The sequence below is a fragment of the Coregonus clupeaformis genome, chromosome 10, assembly GCF_020615455.1.
Source record: "Coregonus clupeaformis isolate EN_2021a chromosome 10, ASM2061545v1, whole genome shotgun sequence".
Taxonomy (NCBI): domain Eukaryota; kingdom Metazoa; phylum Chordata; class Actinopteri; order Salmoniformes; family Salmonidae; genus Coregonus; species Coregonus clupeaformis.
Window position 1 is genome coordinate 27,978,814 of NC_059201.1, and position 23,726 is coordinate 28,002,539.

The window sequence follows — 23,726 nt, forward strand, 5'->3', positions numbered from 1 at the left end:
GGGGAAGGCGCTTTGTTATTGTTTTTACTGCTGAGTGCTGCTTTAAAGGGACAAGGACCAGGTTAAAGCACTATAATCAGATAATGATAGCCTTCCGTAATAGATTGCAGTGGAAATCCTGTAAATACTGTATATCATTCTGATACTATGAATAATACTTAAATTAAAAGTAAATCTGACGTCCACATACCTTAATAGGTTGTTGCATTCAATATGCATTGTAGTTACATAATAAGGGAGTTGAGCATTGTTTGTTATTAACATAGGGACTGTCCTATATTAATGACATTGTTAATATACAGGTATAAGTAGTGTTACTTTTTTACTGCTGCTCTTTAATTATTTATTACTTAACCAACAATGCAGTTTTAAGAAAAATAAGTGTTAAGGGTTTGTAAGTAAGCATTTCACTGTAAGGTCTACACCTGTTGTATTCGGCGCACGTGACATATACAATTAGATTTGATTTGATTTGTTACCATTTAGTTTACAAACAAAATATAAAATCCATTATAGTTGCAATGATGTTGATATTTTCCTAACTTAAACAGGAGGAAGTATCTTAGTTGGAGTTGAGTTGTGCGTGTGTATTCAGAATGATCTTTACGTGATTCAGAGGTGCCATATAATTGGTCTCATGATAGCACATCATTCTTCCCAAATGGTGAAGTCATGTCCGCCCGTTGTCTCAAAATGCACATCTGCAATAAATTGTTGGACGTGTCAGCCTTTAGGCCTTGTGAACAGTTTTTTCCGTTCACTTTTTGTGTGGCTATGACAGGTATTGATTGACTCTGTATGAGCTATTGCTACATGTTAGGATAAGTCCTGAATTTTCATGCAATTAATTCATCACTACACTGGGGACAAGGATATTCACACCTGCAACACTAAAGGTTATTCTGTAGATGAGTTCCTTTTTCATTTTGCAATTAATAGTTCTAGGTTTCACATTGCTTCACATTGCATCAGAAGTGTTGAGCTAAGCATAGACAGTGTGCTAGCCCACAGGTGGGGTGAGGTGTTTCTTGCATGTTGTCCCTGATGTTTCCTTGACTGAAACTATGGGCGTTTGAGGGGATATAATCATAGCCATCTGAAATATGTGGCCTTGCATTTTCATGTTCTTTTAACAGATAAGGCATTTAGATCAGGTATTTTGGTGGTCTATTTTGAGAATACTGTTGACATGTTTTCCAATATGATTTATCTGGTGTTGGGGCTTCTGTCAATGATTTGGTGCGCAAATGACTTTTGTGTGACTTGTGGAGTCATAATTCAGCTGTACCAGCTGTGAATGTGCACGAGGATCTGTCAAAGTAAACTTTAAAGTTATTCATGTTGATAAGAAATGAAATATTAGTTGAATTAATTGACAGTTATAATTTACTTTTGTCCAGTGAAGGGCTACATGCCATCAAAATGAAATGTTATTCATTTTACAAAGAATGTAACAATCACTAGATAATGTACCAAATAAACAAAAGAGATGCAAAGATAGCTCACCAAATATTTTACACCTTGTTGAATACACATAATGTAAACTTTTGTGCTGAATGACTAAATGCTGTGAAGAAAGGTATGTGAAAGTCACTCCATCACAACACAAGACAATGGCACCATCCTGCACCACTTGTGCATTATCTGTATGTAGCCTGATTCCATTCAGACGTTAGACATATTTCAACAACTTTGAAGGGGTTTTTCTTCCATGGACGGATTGATTTATGAGTGTGGCTACACGGTCTGAGGGAGATAGGATCCACAGTGTGAGGAACGCATTAACAGCTATGGCTACCACAACGGGACTTCTGCTTACCCTGTGGCCCCCATCCGGGTCTGACTCTGTGAAGTTTGACTGATGGGAGAGTGGACGTGAGTTTGTCATGGGAGTGTGCTATAATGAGCGCATCAGATGAATGAAGCTCCCTCTTTCTCTCTCTGTGCATGGATGTTTTTAACACCAACCATACCATGCGTTTGCACAGCTGGAATGTGATGAAAGCGGGAAGTGCAGGCCAGGCAGTTAAAAGGAAGGTGCAATGCATAAAGATGTTTGGACTTGGTATGGAGAGGATGGTGCTGAGGAGAATTTTGTTGGTGTGTTAAATACATATTTTCACATTGTGAGATTATTCCGGAGTTTATTGAGGGATGGAGGCTGGAAGGGGGAATTGTGGGGCCCAGAACGATTTGTCACACTTGTCTTACTGGAATCTTCAAAGATAACAAGCCATCTGCTTGAGCCATTCATCAACAATAAAACGGAGAGGCGTGAAACGAGGCCAACTCATCATCCTCTCACTGGATGGCTAACGGGTGTGCGCTAGCATGGAAATACCTCGCTAATGGGTAGCAGAGACAGTTGGACATCTCCTGTGATACAAGGCCGTTTGCTAAGTGGCGTGATGCGTGATCTGAGAGAGAGCAGGGGGGAAAGCAAAGGCACACAGATGATGGACGGTGAGAAGGGGAAAATATGAGAGGACAACACGCACTAATAGAGTAAAGCCCTCTTGGGAAGGAGTCCAAGTTCCAGTTGTACACTTTTTTGAGCACCCCCTCTCTACTAAAGGGACTATTATATATTTCACTTATCCCTTTTAATCTCTTGTATACACTCTCAACTTGTCCAATTTGGGTCAGTGTATTGAGAAGTATTGAGAGATGTGGGCCATAAAAACATGTTTGTAGAAAACCAGAAACAAGTATTCCACCCAGGTCATGAACTAAACACCTGTCGCTGGAGGAGGGTGAAAACAAAGAGAGTGCTGAATAGACAAGGCTTTAGTGTGGTGCAATGCGACTGTTGAGTTCCACACAACCAACCCCTACCCACCCAGGTGTCCAAACAAGATGGATGGATTTTCTTTTTTTATATTATTGAAAGTGTGTACTAATATTTACATTTCTCACCATTGTTTGTTTAATGAAGTGAGTAAATCTCACCTAGTTCTGCCAAGTTGCTGTCACTGGCCAGGGCTTGCCGCTCAGCGGTGCAAGGCGATGAGCGATGCCTCCTCCTCTTCCCCAACCTGCTCTGCTGAAGGGTGGGTGTGGCATACACTCCAACACTGCCTTTTACTCATGTTCCTCAGTCAATGTCAACTACAGTGAAGGCATGCATTGTTGAAAACAGGGACAGTTTTGTTTCCATTTCTTTTCAACAGATGTTTACCTCTGTCATACGTCCTTCATGTCCTCACCTAAGACAAAGTTGAACACAGTGCGCTGGTTGAGTCAAGCCTTCGGTTGGGAGGAGAACGTGTGACTTATTTGTTTATTTGGCTGTGATTTGTTTTAATAGGCCTTGAAGCGATGGCCTGTAGCAGTTTTTGTTCTGTGCTTTTAGTTTTAGCTCTTTGAAAGGTGACTTCTGTGTAACGTGGCCGCCCAGCTTTTGTCTGGTAGCTTTCATTGTTCTGTGCTTTTAGTGTGAATGCATTAGTGCCAATACTCTCCCTCTCTCTTTCTGTCCCTCTCTCCAAGTTTCTGCTTCATTGGCCCCAAGAAAGGCTTAAAGGCCCAGTGCTGTCAAAATTCAGTTTTTCCTGTGTTTTATATCATATTGTACAACAGCTGATGAAATTAACGCTGTAAAAGTATGAAACAATTTGATCAGTGTTATTTCCTGATAGCTGCTGGTTGAAAATACAATCTACACCTGAACTTATAATCAGCAGGTTTGCATGTGTGGGAGTTTCGGCTTTCCATGGTGACATCACCATGTGGTAAATTGCTTAATAGACCAATAACAAGAGTTCCAAACCTCTCTGTCAATTACAGCTAGTTTTCAGTTTACCCCTCCCCACTCAGACCACTCCCAGGCAGTCCTAGCAAAATTCTTGCTTGAGAAATGTTTTTTTTTGTTGCTAAAAAGCTACTTTTGCCCATTTTAATGTCAATATATTACACTAAGATACTTAATTATTACCCATAAATGATTTGATATTGATGTAAAAATGTCTGCATTGGGCCTTTTAAAGTAATCTATTACAGTAAGGTACTTAAAGCGCCGTTTTCATCTCAATATCAAATAATTTCTGGTTAACAATTAAGTGCCTTACTGTGATTGTTTTTAATTAAAGGAAAGATTCCCCCATTTTGAATGTTATATTGTTTTTGTGCGTCTCTGAGCGATGTTCTATCTACTCCCTGGGTCATTTAATGTTTTCATGTGTATCTGAGCTATTGCCGTACAAGCAGGCAGAAATTCGGCCGGTATGACGTAGCATTGCGATAAAGCCGCTCTCACTACACTGAAAGTTAATAGGAATACAACTTTTAGATCACGAAAACGTCTATCATACATGTCAGATTTCAATACTGGCCAGTGTTATAACGCGGGAGACTGATTGATCATATTTTTGCAATATTCCTACCTAGAGAAATTTATAATTTAACACAGGGTGTAGCACATTTCTCCTACAGTATTTGTCTGCCTCTTCAGTCCAGGGTGAATTGCATTGCATTTCTGTTGCGAATGTCAGACTCCACTCTCTGAGGCACATCGATCTGCAGGTTGAACATGGTGAGACTGTAGACTTCTAAATTGATAGTGCAGCTTGTACAGCTAACTAGCTACTTCACATGCTGATACTATTGTGTGCAGCTACGTTTGCTAGCTAGCTACCTAGCTAGCTACAGTAGCTAGCCAGCTACATAGAGATAGTGTCACGGTTTCGGCCGAGGCTGCTCCTCCTCCTGGTTCGGCCAGGCTTCGGCGTTCGCCGTCCCCGGAGTACTAGCTGCCACCGCTCTATGTTTCTGTATTTGATTGCTTTTGTCTGTCTGTCACACCTGTGTCTGTTTGGGTGTTGATTACGTGTCTTATAAGTTCCTTGTTTTGCTCTAGGGTAATTGTGTGTTGTTATTCTGTTGCCACTTTGTCTATGCTACGTGTTTGTTTTCCGTTTCATTTTCATGTTTAGTGTTTTACGCGTGTGCGTAATTTTCCCTCGCCACTTCGTGTTTTCGAGGTCGGGGTTTTTCCACTCGTGTGATTGAGACTATTAAAGTCTTGTTGGACTAAACCTCTGTTTCCTGCGCTTGACTCCTCCACCACATCCACATCGGCATAGTGACAGATAGCACTGCGTTGTGGGTTTTTTAGTCGACTTGTGCTGCAACAGATTTCCACAACGATATTCACATATTACATTCATTATTATAACGACACAATGAAACATTTGTTCACAAAAATATTATTCTGACATATTAGTGTTATTTAACACTGTAAATTATATGAATGAGTGGTTTTGGGTGGATTTTTCCTTTAAAATTGTTAAAAATAAACAAAAATAACTTATTTTTTATTTAGTTTTAGGGGGTAGATCAGCTTTAATATTTCAGATAGATTGTAACTTCCATCAATGTAATTGTCTGCATCACTTCCAATCCCCCATATGTTTTTTTTGTTGCAAATATAAATATATTTTTGTAATTTAGCAGACACTCTTATCCAGAGAAACTTACAGTTAGTGAGTGCATACATTTTTCATACTGGTCCCCGTGGGAATCGAACCCACAAACCTGGCGTTGCAAGCACCATGCTCTACCAACTGAGCTACAGGAGGCTATATATATATATATACACACATACACATACACATACACATACACATATACACATACATACACACACACACATATATATACATACATACATACATACATATATACATACATCCATACACACATATCCTTTTTTAAATTATATTTCCCATCATTACTTTACAACCCCACCACCCCTTCCTCAATTGGAGTAAACTAGTGAACAACAACGCTTAGGCCTCTACTTCCAGCCCATAGATACTATATACATTTTATGGACACAGTCAAATTCTACAATAATTATATTTTGTTTGTTTTTACTCCTGAACTTCCTCTGATCATTTTCATGATAGCTTCTTAGCAAAGAGCAATTTCTCAAGCAATCATTTTGCTAGGACTGTCTGGGAGTGGTTTGAGTGGGGAGGGGAAAATAGAAAATTAGCAGTTATTGGCAGAGAGGTTTGGAACTCTCGCATGGTGATGCCACCATGGAAGGCCAAAATTCCCTCCCACCAAAACAGGCTGAAATTTCAGGCGGTCTTTTCAAACAGCTCTTACACTAAAAGGGCATTATCATAATTGTCACAATTTCACAGCATTATTCCAACGTCATAGTGTGGGAAATATATATAAAACACAGGGAAATCATGTTTTTTGACTGCACCAGGCCTTTAATTGTTGCCCAGAAATGATTTGATATTGATATAAAAAAAACGGCTGCATTGGGCCTTTAAATGTAGCCTTTATTTTGTGGAAAACATGTTGTTCACTAGAGCAATATATTTTTACCTCAGCATCTACAGGTGTTTTATGTTAAAGCTAGGTTCGATATAGTGCAGTTCTCTGCCCTAGCCTAGAGAAAGTAATACATTTATACTATAAACACTAAAGAATAAGTATATATTATTTTTTGTTGGTATTTTTCCCGGTATCCAATTGGTAGTTACAGTCTTGTCCCATCGCTGCAACTCCCGTACGGACACGGGAGAAGCGAAGGTCGAGAGTCGTGTGTCCTCCGAAACCCAACCCAACCGAGCCGCACTGCTTCTTGACACAGTGCGCCGCCCCATGGGTCTCCCGGTCGCGGCTGGCTGCGACAGAGCCTGGACTCGAACCAGGATCTCTAGTGGCACGGCTAGAATAAGTATATATTCTAATTGTGCGTCGGCCTTTGACTGCACATGGGTAGAGTGTTTACAAATCCACTAAGTAGTTTAATAAGCCAGCTAAATCAGAATGACCCCCGGGTATAAATTAAATTATGCCTTCAAACACGCTCAATAAAAGTACAGGCCAGAGGTGGAAAATTCCATTTATTTGAAGTAACATGATCCCCATTTACCTCCACAAAGGAACATATGGCCTCTCCCTCTGTGTTTGTTGTATATGTTTATGAACAATTCATCTGACATCATTACATTATCTTAAGTGTATCATTAACTGTGGAGAAATGGCAATTAGCGCTTGTGTTAGCTCTAGCAGTAGGGCTGGTCTGCTTTGCCTGTGCTGTGCTGTGTATGTGTTCCACCCCAGTCTGATAGAATGGACAACTTGCACATATATACAAATTGAGATTCTCACTCCTCTTTGCTGAACCAATGACAGTACTTTGCTGTAATAAGTTGACATATGACTGAGTTTATGCTAAAGAAGGCCCCAATAACATGCTATCAGTGAAATTAATTAACGTGAATAAGACTCATTAGGAAGACTTTGGGAGGGCTTGTATAGCTATTGGAAATTAAGAAAAAAGGAATGGTTATCCATTCCACTCTGACAAAATGGGACTGGTGAATATGAGGTTCTGGCACTGTTCAATGGGACTGGAGGACTGTGGCTCGCTCATGCAGAGAGCTCCCAGCTCCTCTATGCCCCTCTATACCTGAAGCAAAGAACAGCCAGCTGCTGCTACAGAGAATTTTTCCCTGGGCTGAATAGAGCCACTCTGAATGGAGCGGGGGACAGGGAAGTTGAATAAGGAGAGAGTGAGGGATGGAAGGAAGGCGGGAGGGAGGGAGGGAGTAGGGTAGGGGGCTGCCCAAATCCATCATTATCCCCAAAGAGTGCAGTGCTCACTGGGCCGGTTATGACAACGAGGTGGGGGCTTGGTTTAATCGATCATAATTGAAATTAGCATGGTGTAATGAACCCGCTGGAAAAGTCCATTATTTAAGCAGATCAAAGGGGAAAGTGACTTTGGAGTGCAGAATCTGCTGCCTCCAGCCAAATCTGAATTGGCAGAGGGCCTGTGTCTCTATTCATTTAACTCTATGAAAGCATGAAAGTGTGTTCAAAAGTCACAAACTGTAGATTTACTGTTTAAAAAACTGTTTAAAAAACAGACCTAGATTGTCTGTATTACAGTTTTTCACTATAGTTTGTAAGTATTCATTAGCATCTTCGGCTATATTCTCTAGTTTTTCTACTGGGGTGTCTAGTAAAAACCCTACCACCACCTCTCTCATCCTCTCTGTCCTCATCCCAACCGAGGCTCAGTGTCAGCCCAAGCTAACCTAACGACTGACGTCCTCTGTGTAACCCCCCTCGTAGTGTAATGGCAGAGATTTCTCCAGTCGCCAACTTTACGTTGGCTGCAGCTGCTGAGCGTATGGCTGCCTGGCTGCCCCCAGGCCTCTGCTGCAGCTAATAGGATAATGGCTGCCATGTTATGCACACTTAGGACCCACAGTGCAGTGCTGGGGGCTGTGTGCTGTGTGCTGTGTTGTGTGCCTGGATGTGCACTGGACTGTGGGAAATACAGGAGGGCTCTACTCTACTGAATCCTCTCCTCAACAGAAACCACTGAGGGGGATGCAGTGGCGCTTTGGAGAGTATAAGGAGAAGCCACTGAGGAAAGTTTCATGATGTTTAATCCAACAAGTTTCTAAAGAGTGAAACATTTACCATAACTTTACTATCTTTCTGAAGCAGATACTTTGCCATAGCGTAATAGACCATTGAAATTATACTTCCATCAAATTTCACAACTCAGTGAGAGAAAGTGGTAATAATTGTGACCGAAACCTCATGTAGCCCAACCGACCACTTCAACCCCTAACACAGAAGGAGAGCGTGACAGCGGTCCCATATATTGTTATAGAGGGTCTGTGAGATTAACCAAGGGCTCATCTGGGACCACTTGAGACTGGCCAGGCCAGGACCATTTGTTATTTGGTGCTGTGGTGAATGCAGGGGACTGAATAAGGTTCTCCCAGAGACGTCCATTTTGTTCAACCCAACACGGCAGACAGATGACAGCTCCACCATTCACTGAGCTCAATGACTGCCTCATTCCTCAACTCCTGAGCCTATACACTCACTGTTTAATTAGGGTGTTTCTCTGTTTAATATAAAGGTTTACACACTGTCTGAATGAGTATTTCCGAGGAAGTGGATGTTTTAAGCATTTTTTTCTGCTGGAAATATTGAGATCGGTGTGATATTTGTCAATTAGTAATACTACTGTAATAACAAAAGTACATTTCAGGTCTGTTTTGACTTTCAGACAGATTAAAAAATATAAACTGCATAGCAGATGTTTTTCTCCTTGTGATGTGTGTTGAATCACATTTCAGTTGAAGGCAATGTCTCCGAGCATCTTAGCTCTGAAGCCTGCAAACTCATTTTCTGCCTGTCTGTCTGTCTGTCTGTCTGTCTGTCTGTCTGTCTCTCTCTCTCTCTCTCTCTCTCTCTACACGCACACTCACACTCACACTCACACGCACACGCACATGCACACACAAACACACACACCATGAAAAATAACCAGGGAGGGAAGAGATACAGATCTCCCTTAGCTAATTAGATTTTTTCACCTCCACCATAAAAGAGTGAACCGTGGAGTTAAACTGGAGAGAAAGCAGAGCTAGAGTTTATGTCAGTTTCTTGGATCCTGTTAGAAATGTTCTCGATGGACGCTCATAACATTTTAGCATGCACCTCAGCTTTGTTCTTTAGAGTTTAACCTGAAGGAATGCTGGAGATCAAGAAATCACAACATCTGACTTGCTCAATTGTACAAAATTCTATAAATACACACACGCACACACACACACACACACACACACATTTTGCCATACTATCAAATGTGATAATTTAACATTACACAAGATCTGGACAATAGCTTCCATATGCGCTGATTTGAATGCTTTATACTGTACAATTCTCCTTTGTTATTTCAGTTAGTAGCATTTGGCACCAGCAAAAAGGCACAAAATACCTACGAATTAGAAGTTATTTGGTAGATTAAGGAAAGATTATGTATTAAACATTGGTAGGCTGTACAGTGTGTTACAATTACCGAGAAACATTAGATCCAAGTTAATCAGAACAGAAGTGGTAATCGAAGATCTATATTTGTAGTATTTGCCCTAACACAATGTACTACGTGTCAAACCTGCGTGGCGTTCCCATTCACACAGCTTCCTCTTGCTAACACACACACGCACACGCACACACGTTCACACAGCCTCCTCCTGGTCTGGATTCGTTGTGCTTCTTTAGCGTTAGCTCAGCGGTCTGTTTGAAGGCAGGAGTGTTACAGGGCAGATGCACCACAATTCTACATGTCTAACTCCAACCAGACGCATCACATCTCCCTCCAGGTTTAGGCCAGATCCAGAGAGGCCTGGGACAGCCTGTCCCGCACTTACCCCCTGGGCCTCACAGTAGAATAACCCATTAACACCAGAGCCTGGATGTACAGAGTTCAGATAAACTTGGTTTGAGATTTAGGGCTCTATTTTCTAAACAAATGCACGTTAGTTTGCAATTTCGTAATGTAAAAACTGGCGCACTGGCATTTTCCAGCCCTAAAGCCAGATTCGTGTCCTTAAAAACATGATCCAAGGTGCTAATTTCAGCAGCGCTGATAGGGATATTTAAGAGCAACCAAAAGCTTGTTTTAGCGGTAACACAGTTGGTTATGGCATGACTTTTGACAGCTGAAACGCAGCCTATCCAGCTGTGACGCACACTGTCCATATATGCATGGTACAAGAGTAGCCTAATGTGCTTTTGGTGCCTTTATACTTCGTATTTAGAAACATAAACATAAAAACTCATGTTTTTCCCCATTTCGTTTTATTTGGTTTAGAACTAAGCATAGCCTCCCCTCCTCTCAATGAAGGCTTTTTTTTGTCCTGCCCAATGCAATAGCGAAGTAGTCAAGACTGTAGATAAAGGGTTTGGCTCCTGGCACTGCTTGGAAATAAATCTTAGTCACCAAAGCTTTTTTTAAATATAACGTTTGAGAGGAGTAAAACAGTGAGCTGACATTCGCTTTTTATCTATGCATTGTAGGCAAGGCCTCCTTGTAGCTCAGTTGGTAGAGCATGGCACTTGCAACGCCAGGGTTGTGCGTTCGATTCCCACGGGGGGGCAGTATGAAAATGTATACACTCACTAACTGTAAGTCGCTCTGGATAAGAGCGTCTGCTAAATGACAAAAATATAAAAAAAAAGTAGGCATACCCACATTATTTTAGCCATGCAGGTCCCGTTTTGGATATGCCTAAAACCCTCCATAGTCTGCGTTGTTTTAATATTATATGCCCACGGGGAGAAATTATGGTGCCTGTAAGTGTGACATAGCCTATTTAAAACAAGTTGTTGTTTAGTTTAGTTTAGAATTGGATTCTAATTCTAATTATTTGTTCTCTTTTTAGGCTTTATCAATAATGAATTTAATCTTGCTTATTGACAATGTTTGGCATGTCCATGCTCAGCCATAATTCAATTTACGGTAAGCCCTTATCTCTGTGTGAATGCTATTGAAGCCATGCAATTACTTAGAACAATGTGGACTGCAAATGGGTTCAAGCTAATGTATTTAGCAAAGATAGGTCTACATTTTGTTATTTCATTTCCGTAATCCATTGAACTATAACAAACTAACATTGGAATTGGAGTTGATTCCAGTCCAATACATAAAATAGCATAAATACACAACTTGAAGCAACCACATATTTCGCCATGGAACACGTTCTGATTGGCCAGTGAGGGGCCAAGCCTCGACACACCCACAACTTGTTAATTCATCAAAACCCAGCCCTTTCGTGCCAACGCCAACAAGTGCGCAGATAATTGTGATTGTGAAAATAGCACAAATATTTCTGACACACCCCTGAACCTATAGCACTACCGCCTGTGCTTAGATTTACCATTGTGTTAGGTTTGTTAAAATAGAGCCCATGCAAACTCAAATTAGCTCCCACTTAGAACTTAGACCAACACTTTACATGTTACGTTTATATTTTTGTTCAGTCATTTTACAATTTAAAAGCTCTATAATGACAATGGCAATAATAAGTTAACATTTAGTTATGTATGTGGTTGTCCATAACTGCTTTGAATCTGGCAGGTATATTAAGACACTCCTCATGGTTGTGACACATATATGATTTCACATAAAAGTGAATGTCAAATAAGAGCTTTCTCTAGTCTATAAGTGTCTACATGTCCACCCCATGCCACAGTTCTGTTTCCACCCTGCCTGCAATGACTGAGTGTGGAGGTAGGAAGGATACCTTGGCAAACACACTTTGATCTTTACTCACGCTCCTTGTGACAGCCATGATGGAAAAATATTTTTTACCCAGAACTACTGCTCTTTCAGCCCCTAATGCATGTTGAGCACATTCTGTCTCTTTGCCAGTCCTATAGATTAAAACCTTTTCCAAAAGTCCCTTTCATAGACTGGTCTGGCCAGAATAAGCAGAGAGCAAACATCTCATGAAGATCTCCCTCCTTCAGGAAAGCTGTAAAGTTGCAGAGGCAGTTTGAGTGCAGGATGTTATTCATGGCTTTGGTTGGTCCAGGACCTTCCCTTCACCAGTTGGTATTTCAATCACTGAACAGCAGTTCTACTGCATATCAATGGCCTGGTTTCAATCAACCTGCAGAGCATTAACTCCTGATTGTGCTTTGAGAACGTACAGTTGGTCATGTTTTCTAACTTCTGAAAATACCACAAAGAGTATTGAAAAACCACCACTGATGTTCACTACTTACAAATTAATAATGACCATAACACAGTTGGATAACCCCTTAATTCTTGATATTACATTCTGATTATGTTTAGATAAATACTGCCTCTGAACCATTGGTGATTGGTTAGAACACTGTGGCCCATTCACTAGCCTCAGCTGCAATGCAGACAGATGGGAAAAAGCCACCATTACTTACTATTATTCATTTATCGTTAAACTGCTGCATTTAAACATAATTATCTGTAATGGCGAGCAAATCGAGACAAGACTACCCAGGACATCTGCGTGGACTGTGGAGTGGGTGGAAAACGAACAGAGATCCCATCAGAGATCCTTTGCCTCTTCATCTAAAAACACAGCATTTCACACACCACAACGCTCGTACACAGACAGATCCTGTAATACTTTCACAGCTTTGATTGTCACAGAGCTTTATGTTGTGCAGTTGGGTTTAGACCATAATCTAATGTTGACTAGATTCACTGGTTATCTTAAACATTTTAACCATCACTGTTGGTTGGAATGGTGTTACTGTAGAGAGTGTTTCAGTTAGCAGAATAACATGAATATAACACCTTTCCCACCTCTGTACTATACTGTTTACCTACTGGCTGTGTAACACTAATGAACCATAGCTGCCTTGTATAATATCTAATTTACCACAAAGGAGATGGACGTTCTAAGCAATCAATGGTGATTGTCAAGTGAAGATGTACATACAAATCCCACACAAATTAGCTGTAATGTTCTATAGAAAAGGGCTGCATTGACCAAAACGTCTACGTAATAGACAACACGGAGGAAGGAATGTGTGCAGGGTCATGTTCTTTCTACTGATGAGCGACTATAGGCCTGCCCAGAAGGTTGTTCCTACCAACATCAGCTCAGCTCAGCTAGCCCCAGGCTCCCAGAGCACAGGTGCAGCTCTGCCATCTCCTCCCCCCACAGCGACCCCATGACACTTAAACATAAACAAACACTGGTCCATATATTGGTGGCCAAGGTTATTATTTCGTTATTTTGTTTTACCAGTTTCAGCTTTTTGGGTAGTTTCCCTCCACAAAGCTACAAAGCAAATACAATTCCATGTATGTTGAGGTAAAGGGTAAACATGGGTTGTTGTGACGTGTGTGGTGAGTGAGTCCTGGTGTGTGGCAGAAAGTGCTGACATTGAGCCCTGCACAAATTTTTTTCTGGGTTATATGTTTTGAGAAGTCTCTCCCTGCCTCTGGCTCACCTGTTGAGGTCTGACAACAAAACAAACGGCTTCCACTGCGTCTCTGGGTGACCTATGACCCTCTCTTCAGTTGCCCTGCGGAGCCAGGGTGTTTGTCAAGTCTCCGATTCAATAACATCTTTCCCCAAGGAGCTTAAGCGCTTAGTTGTTTAACACCTGAATGGCCATCTCTGCAACTCATACACTATATAAACAAAAGTATGTGGACACCCCTTCAAATTGGTGGATTTGGCTATTTCAGCCACACCCGTTGTTGACAGGTGTATAAAATAGAGTGCACAGCCATGCAATCTCCATAAACAAACATTGGCAGTAGAATGGCCTTACTGAAGAGCTCAGTGACTTGCAACGTGGCACCGTCATAGGATTCCACCTTTCCAACAAGTCAGTTTGTCTCATTTCTGCCTTGCTAGAGCTGCCCCGGTCAACTGTAAGTGCTGTTATTGTGAAGTGGAAACATCTACAAGCAACAACAGCTCAGCCACGAAGTGGTAGGCCACACAAACTCAGAGAACGGGACCGCTGAGTGCTGAAGCGCGTAGCGCGTAAAAATCGTCTGTCTTTGGTTGCAACACTTACAGAGTTCCAAGCTGCCTCTGGAAGTAACGTCAGCACAATAACTGTTAGTCGGGAGCTTCATGAAATGGGTTTCCATGGCCGAGCAGCCGCACACAATTCTAAGATCACCATGTGCAATGCCAAGCGTCTGCTGCGGTGGTGTAAAGCTCACCGCCATTGGACTCTGGAGCAGTGGAAACGCGTTTCTGGAGTGATGAATCACGCTTCACCATCTGACAGTCCGATGGACGAATCTGGGTTTGGCTGATGCCAGGAGAACATTACCTGCCCCAATGCATAGTGCCGACTGTAAAGTTTGGTGGAGGAGGAATAATGTTCTGGGTATCATGACTCAGGATAAGACTCAGATGCAGACACAGGAGGCAGACAGTTTGAATCTCAAATATGTATTATAAAAACGGGGCAGGCAAACGACAGGTCAAGGGCAGGCAGAGGTCAGTAATCCGAGGCAGAGTCAATCAGAGACAGAACGGCAGGCAGGCTCAGGGTCAGGGCAGGCAGAATGGCCAGAACCGTGAAGACTAGAAAACAAAACTAGAGAAACAGGAATAACTGGTGTGACACTGGGACTGTTTTTCATGGTTCGGGCTAGGCCCCTTAATTCCAGTGAAGAGAAATCTTAACACTACAGCATAACAGAAGACAAAGGGCTATGAGACAGAGGTTTAATCCTAGACACATGAAAAGTGGGATGTATATACGAAGGGTGCAGGGCAACAGAAGACGAACAGCAGAGGGGCTAAGGATTTTAGAGATGGGGAAAGGGCCGATAAAACGGGGGGAAAGTTTACGGGACACCACACAGAGGGGCAGATCCTGAGTGGAAAGCCATACCCTCTGCCCGAGACGATAGCGGGGAGCAGGGGTCCGGTGGCGTTCCGCCTGTCTCCGATATCTGGAGGTGGTCTTGAGAAGAGCGGTCCGGGCTCTCTTCCAGGTACGATGACAGCGGCAGAGGGTATGCTGACTTCTTCCTCTTGCTCAGGGAAGAGCGGAGGATGATATCCCAAGGAACACTCAAAGGGCGAGAGGCCAGTGGCCGAGCAGGGAAGGGTGTTTCGAGCCTATTCCACCCACACGAGTTGCTGGCTCCAGGTGGTGGGGTTGTCAGAGACAAGGCAACGAAGAGCCGTCTCCAGGTCTTGATTGGCTCGCTCCCACTGGCCGTTAGACTGGGGATGAAAGCCAGAGGACAGGCTGGCCGACGACCCAATGAGGGAGCAGAACGCCTTCCAGTACCGGGACGAGAACTGAGGACCGCGATTGGAGACCATGTCGACCGGAAGTCCATGGATCTGGAAGATGTGCTGCACCATGAGTTGGGCCGTCTCCTTGGCTGAGGGCAACTTGGGAAGGGGAATAAAATGGGCGGCTTTGGAAAACCTATCCACCACCGTTAGGATGGCGGTGTTGCCATCTGACGGTGGGAGACCAGTGGTATGAGACTAGGGGTGTTGAAGAACAGGGAGTGGGTGAAGGAGGAGGCCCGCCGGAGCTTGCCGCGAAGTCTTATTATGCGCACACACAGTGCAGGTGGCCACGAACTCGGAGATGTCAGGAACCATGGGCCACCAAAAACGTTGTCGGACGAAAGCCATGATCCGACAGGAGCCAGGATGGCAGGTGAGTCTAGAGGAATGGGCCCATTCCAGGACTGGAGAACGGGCAGAGTCCGGGACATACATCCGGTTAGCCAGGCCTCCCCCGGCTGGGAACGCTGTGCCTTACGGACCCGGCTCTCTATACCCCAGATGAGTGCAGCCGCCAGATAGGAGGTAGGGAGGATGTTTTCGGGGTCAGACGGTGTAGCAGTGGGGCTATACAGGCATGAGAGCGCGTCAGGTTTGACATTCTTGGACCCAGGGCGGTAGGAGATAGTGAAATTAAAATGAGTGAATAACAGGGCCCATCGAGCCTGCCTTGAGATGAGGCTATAGGCGGTGTGGAGATATTCCAGGCACTTATGGTCAGTCCACACTAAGAATGGATGTTCCGCCCCCTCTAACCAGTGCCTCCATTCCTCCAACACCATCTTAACCGTGAGTAGCTCTCAATTTCCCACGTCATAGTTCCACGCATCTTTTGGTCCTGGGCAGAATGCTGGGACAGGACGGCTCCACTCTGACGTCCGAGGCGTCGACCTCCACCACAAACTGACGGGACGGGTCCGGATGGCTTAAGATGCGAGCTGTAGTGAATTGATGCTTGAGGTCCAAGAACGCCCGGACAGCTTCTGGAGACCCCTTGAATGGAACATTGGGAGAGGTGAGTGCTGAGAGGGTGGAAGCCAGGGTGCTGTAACCCTGGATGAAGCGGCGGTAGAAATTAGCAAACCCCAGAAAATCTTGCAGCTGCACTCTGGATGTTGGTTGAGGCCAATCCACCACCGCTCTCACCTTGTCAGAATCCATCTGAATATTTCCTGCAGTGATGACGTATCCTAGGAAGGAGATGGTGGAGCAATGGAATTCACATTTCTCTGCTTTAACAAAAAGCTGGTTCTCCAGGAGACGCTGGAGGACGTGCTCTTGAGCTGACTGAGAAAAAACAAGGATGTCGTCAAGGTAGACAAAGACGAATCGGTTCAACTTGTCACGGAGCACATCGTTGACCAGGGCCTGGAACACTGCAGGAGCGTTGGTCCGTCCGAATGGCATCACCAGGTACTCGTAGTGCCCGCTAGTGGTGTTAAAGGCTGACTTCCATTCGTCTCCTTCCTGTATCCAAACCAGATGGTAGGCGTTCCGAAGGTCTAACTTCGAGAGGCTGACGTCAGACAATGCGCGTGGCAGAACGGGCTCCAACCCATGATAGATCCAGTAGTCCAGTCAATCAGGGGATTGTGCCTCTGGAGCCATGAAAACCCCAAAACCACGGGTACATAAGGTGAATCGATGAGACGGAACTGCATAGACTCACTGTGATTACCTGACACTCGCAGGTTGATAGGAACCGTATTGTGGGTAACTCTGCCAATAGAGCGCCCATCCAGCATAGTGACGTCCATGGGAATGGAGAGGGGTTGTATGGAGATACCCGGCTCCAACACCAGGGTAGTGTCCATAAAACTCTCTTCGGCCCCAGAGTCAATGAGCACCCGGAGAGATATGCACCGGTCACCCCACAGCAGGATGGCATGAAGAGAGGAACAGGTAAGGGGAGATTGGAAACTCCCAGTACGGCTCACCAGCGTACTCGTACCTACTGATGAGCCTGGTCTTTTAATGGACAGGTAGATATGTAATGTCCTGTAGTACCACAATACAGACAGCTCTTGGTGCTCAGTCTGCACAAGCATTCAACAGGAGACAATCTAGCCCTGCCCAGTTGCATGGGCTCCGGAGGAGACAAGTCGACTGCCCTCGGTGATTCCCGAGGGAACTCGGGTGACATCGGATTCTCCCAGCAATGTAGACTTCGGGAACTTCCGGGATTCCTCAGAGGCGAGGTGGGAATCGTGGACGAGCGAGTGTGACCGGGAACAGACCTCCTCTCCCTCCTACGTTCCCGTAGCCGCCCATCGATCAGTATGGTCACGGCTATGAGAGAGTCAAGGTCCATGGGCAGCTCCCGGGCTGGGAGCTCGTCTTTAACCACCTCCGATATTCCATGAAGAAACGTGTCGAACAAGGATTCCGGGTTCCAGGCACTCTCGGAGGCAAAAGTGAAAAAATCCACTATGTAGTCTGCCACACTACGGGAGTCTTAATGCAGTTGAAGTAGCTTCCGAGCAGCCTCTCTCCCGGACAACGGAGAATCGAACACCTTTCTTACCTCCACCACGAACTGAGGCAGACTGAGGCAAACGGTGGATTGTTGCTCCCACACCGCCATAGCCCAGGCGAGTGCCCTCCCGGACATGATAGTTATCAGATACGCTATCTTCGAGCAATCCGAGGGAAATGAAGAAGGCTCCAGCTCGAAGATAAGGGAGCACTGGGAGAGAAACGCCCGGCAGGTTCCTGGATCTCCAGCATAGCGCTCCGGAGGAGGTAAGCGTGGTTCACGGGAAGCCGGTGTAGTCTGGGGAGAACCGCCGGTGGTAGCGGGGTTACTGAGAGTCTGGGAGGTTACCGTAGTTGCTTGCTGCCTGGTAGATAATCTGCAGAATAGCTCCAGTAATGCATTGAAAGCATGGTCATGGTGTTCCGCCAAGGTCTGGAGTCATTCCATAAGTCTTTGAAGGACCTCCTCGTGTCTTCCAATGGTGGCTCTTTGGAAGGAGACAGCGTTGCGGAGCTGGTCTGAGTCTGCTGGGTCAGTCATGGTCAGTTCGTACTATCACGACTCAGGATAAGACCCAGATGCAGACACAGGAGGCGGACAGTTCGAATCTCAGATATTTGTTATAAAAACAGGGGGCAAGCAAACGGCAGGTCAAGGGCAGGCAGAGGTCAGTAATCCAAGGCAGAGTCAATCAGAGACAGAACGGCAGGCAGGCTCAGGGTCAGGGCAGGCAGAATGGTCAGAACCAGGAAGACTAGAAAACAAAACTAGAGAAACAGGAAAAACTGATGTGACACTGGGACTGTTTTTCATGGTTCGGGCTAGGCCCCTTAATTCCAGTGAAGAGAAATCTTAACACTACAGCATACAATGACATTCTAGACGATTCTGTGCTTTCAATTTTATGGCAACAGTTTGGGGAAGGCCCTTTCCTGTTTCAGCATGACAATGCCCCCGTGCACAAAGTGAGATCCATACAGAAATGGTTTGTCGAGATCGGTGTGGAAGAACTTGACTGGCCTGCACAGAGCCCTGACCTCAACTCTATTGAACACCTTTGGGATGAATTGGAACGCTGACTGAGAGCCAGGCCTAATTGCCCAACATCAGTGCCCGACCTCACTAATGTTCTTGTGGCTGAATTGAAGCAAGTCCCTGCAGCAATGTTCCAACATCTAGTGGAAAGCCTTCCCAGAGGAGTGGATGCTGTTTTAGCAGCAAAGGGGGGACCAACTTCATATTAATGCCCATGATTTTGGAATGAGATTTTTGACGAACAGATGTACACATACTTTTGGTCATGTAGTGTAATAATAATAATACTGCTGATACAAAGCACTGACTGATACCATGTTTAATACATGCAAAGATATTCTTCAGACATGTTATTATTATTTTCTTTTGTTGGTATTTCATGATTTATAGATATTTCTTGGTTCTCACTCTCAACTAAGCATACACATCCGTGCACATGTGTGTGTGGACATTAACTGTACCCCATAGTCAGCCAAAGTAAACCACAAGCCAAGTTCATTTCCATCTGATTAGCCAGACAAAAGATTATTCAATATGTAGCAAAGGCAGTGTACATTTCAATAACTGACATAACATGAGATTGCGGTTGAACGATTGAATATACAAGTTTATTGAAGCCAAATGTGCAGTGGTGTAAAGTACTTAAGTAAAAACGCTATAAAGTACTACTTTATAGCGTCCTCTGTAGCTCAATTGGTAGAGCATGGTGCTTGTAACGCCAGGGTAGTGGGTTCGATCCCCGGGACCACCCATACGTAAAAATTTATGCACATATGACTGTAAGTCGCTTTGGATAAAAGCGTCTGCTAAATGGCATATTATTATTATTATTATAAGTAGTTTTTTGGGGTATCTGTACTTTACCATTTATATTTTTGACAACTTTTACTTTTACTTCACTACATTCTTGTAGAAAATAATTTACTTTTTACTCCATACATTTTCGCTGACACCCAAAAGTACTCATTACATTTTGAATGCAGGAAAACATCCCTGGTCATCCCTACTGCCTATGATCTGGCGGACTCACTAAACACAAATGCTTAGTTTGTCAATTATATCTGAGTGTTGGAGTGTGCCCCTGGCTATCCGTAAATTAAAAAATAAATACAAAATTGTGCTGTCTGGTTTGCTTAATGTAAGGAATTTGAAGTTATTTATACTTTTACTTTTACTTTTGATACTTAAGTATATTTTAGCAATTACATGTATTGTTGATACTTAAGTATATTTCAAACCAAATACTTTTAGACTTTTACTCAAATAGTATTTTACTGGGTGACTAACTTTCACTTGAGTCATTTCTATTAAGGTATCTTTACTTTTACTCAAGTATGACAATTGGGTACTTTTTCCACCTAATGTGTTATCCGATATGATATTCAAAACTATGCAGAACCTTTCATTTACTGAACCATAGTTTGGTGCAAGATAGCGCCAATGCTCAATCCAAACATTCTGTGATGAGAAAAAGAAGACATACAAAACAAAAGTGGCTTGAAGTGAAGCATTTCGAGGTACAGCTAGCCATCTGGAGCAGGCCTGACCCTCCTCTGCTCCCAACGGCACACTTCCGTACCCTGGCTGCCAGCGAACTGTGTAATTATAAACACATCTGCCTTCAAGGTGCATGGTACAATCAAACATGTGCCGCTCATCAGTCCTCAAGCTCAGAAAGGAAGGGGGAAAGAACCTCTGAACACACACAAGCGCTCACTAGCACGTACACACTGATGCAGGTATCCACAAGCATGCACTACACACATAAACACAAACACAACTGACACAAACTGAACTCGATGCTTTAGGTTCAGACACTGAAACATTTGCAGAGAAGATTACACATGCTTATACATTATGTCCTCTGACTCAACATTCTCCCTCATCCCCTTTCTCAGCTGGTCGCTAAAATGCAATATGCAGATTTATAAGCTCCCAGATCCCGGTGCTAAGTAAATAAACACACATGAGACACATCAAACCGGCCTGTGTTTTACTCATTCTCTGGAACAGTGCAAGACCACATGTACACACACATGCACACATTCACGCACACATACATGTGCACTGTAAACATATCCCAAATTAAAACCGGACTGTTTTTATTCCACTGTAAGCTGACCCCAGCTATGGGCCCAAACAGTACAGTAAGCATTTTCACATGACAGACAGCTTCAGCTCATATCATCATTGGATAATAACTATGTCATTGTTGCACAATGTGACAGTGAAAGTATACAGACCACGGTCACTAAATGCTAAACATGTATGGTAACTGATGCTGTAGGTAGGCCTTTGAAGGTTGATCTGCAGCATAGGTCTATGAGGACGTAACACATCGCATCAAGCTGATGCAAACACACATACAGAACCATGCAACCAGCTTCATACAGAGCCAGACCCGTTGATCAGTCTGCTGCCAAACACCAAAACAAACAACACCAGCACCTGGAACTGAGTCCGTATGTGTGTCCCCATGTGTGTGTTGTTGTGTGAGTAGCGCTGAGCCAGGAGCCAGGAGCAGAATGATCAAGCAGGATGGGATTAGGTCATGAGGCCTGATGCATCATCAGCTGTTTTCTGCTGTGGATGTATGCTAACATATGGTGTATGGACCTCCCTGCACAACACAACAACACGTTCAATTGTCTCATAGCACTACAGTGATGGATGTGGTCCACTTTTTGTTTGGTTGTTTGTGTCTTTGTCTCGCAGTATTAGCTGATAACAGATTATGTTATGGGTTTTGGCTCACACCCTCTGCAGGTGTGGTTTATGTGTTATATAACACCATGACAGGTATCAGTCATGGACGGCATCCAGTGCTGCAGTTTACCATCTGGTAATACGGTTGTGAGTAGTTTATAGCACCTTTGACAATCATAAAAAACATCTGAACTCGAAAACAAATAAACAGAGAGACAACCAAACAGACAGACACACACAAACGAATGCACGCTCACACACACACCCACCCACACACACACCCACCCACACACACACCCACCCACACACACACCCACCCACACACACACCCACCCACACACACACCCACCAACATAAATCAGCCCCAAGGGAACTCAGCCACTTCTAGTACATTGAATGGTTGAGTGAGGAGCTTTGTGATGTGTTTAGTGGGGGTATTTTGAGAGTGTATTCGGAGTACACAGAGTAAATAAATATTTGATGACAGTGCCACCTCTCCCCTGCGCCGTGGGAGGGCCAAGCAGATCATCTTGTGACCTTCAGACACCCAGGAAGAGATGAATAATTCAGCCAAGTGTTGTCAATCATCCTGTTGGGTCCAGGTGGAATAGAGATGAGACGCATCATGGTGCTAGGGAGGGAAATCTGGGATGACATCTCACTGGGGCGTCAATCAACAACACACGTGTTGATTGGACACTCTTACTGAGAAGATTTCTGCAAGCACTGCAAACATAACCTTTTCAATGATTATAACTACTGCCATTCAAGCAAACAGTATGCCAGTGGGATATATAAAACAAGAAGATGAGATGTCTCAGAGAGTTGCATGTCTGATTTGAGTTGCGCTGTAAATTAATGTGGGATGGAATCCAAAGTACAATGCATCTGACTATTTACCTTTCAATGACAATGTATCCATCCCTCCCCTTCAATAAACCATTACAGTAAATTAGGTTGAATTACTGTGCTATAAAAACAGGTCATGATTGAATGCAGGTCTGGGACTTGGCCGTAAGTTCTGTGTGGTTTAGAGTTACTTTATTCCCATGCCCCTGAGAGACGGCTATTGAACTGATGGTGGACTGCTGAGCTTTGTTTGGGTGGACCCCTCCAATGTAACACTCAGCCGTTCAAAGCTGCTGTTTATATTAGCCTATAAGGATTAATCAATGTGTGTGTGTGTGTGTGTGTGTGTGTTTGTTTGTGTGTGTGTGTGTGTGTGTGTGTGTGTGTGTGTGTGTGTGTGTGTGTGTGTGTGTGTGTGTGTGTGTGTGTGTGTGTGTGTGTGTGTGTGTGTGTGTGTGTGTGTGTGTGTGTGTGTGTGTGTGTGTGTGTGTGTGTGTGTGTGTGTGTGTGCGTGTGTGTGTTTACACTGTGGTCCTCTGTAGCTCAGCTGGTAGAGCACGGCGCTTGTAACGCCAAGGTAGTGGGTTCGATCCCCGGGACCACCCATACACAGAAATGTATGCACGCATGACTGTAAGTCGCTTTGGATAAAAGCGTCTGCTAAATGGCATATTATTATTATTATATTACACGTGTGTGTGTGTGTGTCAGCATTTCCTGGGGCCTGGACCCAGTGACTGATGCAGGCCGGAGTAACCTTCTCGCATGGTGTCGCATATGATACTTCCTCAAGCCTAAGCCAAACACCATTCGATCCCTGATCCAACTCCACACCTGATCCCTCCCTCCTCCTCTCTCTGCTCTAGACGTTTGCCTTGATCTCTCTCCATCCCCCTCTATCCCTCCAAGCAAAGACTGAGCTCAACTTCCAGCTGATGGGCACTTTTGTTTAACTTTCGGTGAATGTTGAACAAAGGTCGCACAGAGAGGTCAATGACTCAGTGAAAGTCCTAGTTACATATTATTTTACAGTGCTTTTCACAATGTTATAA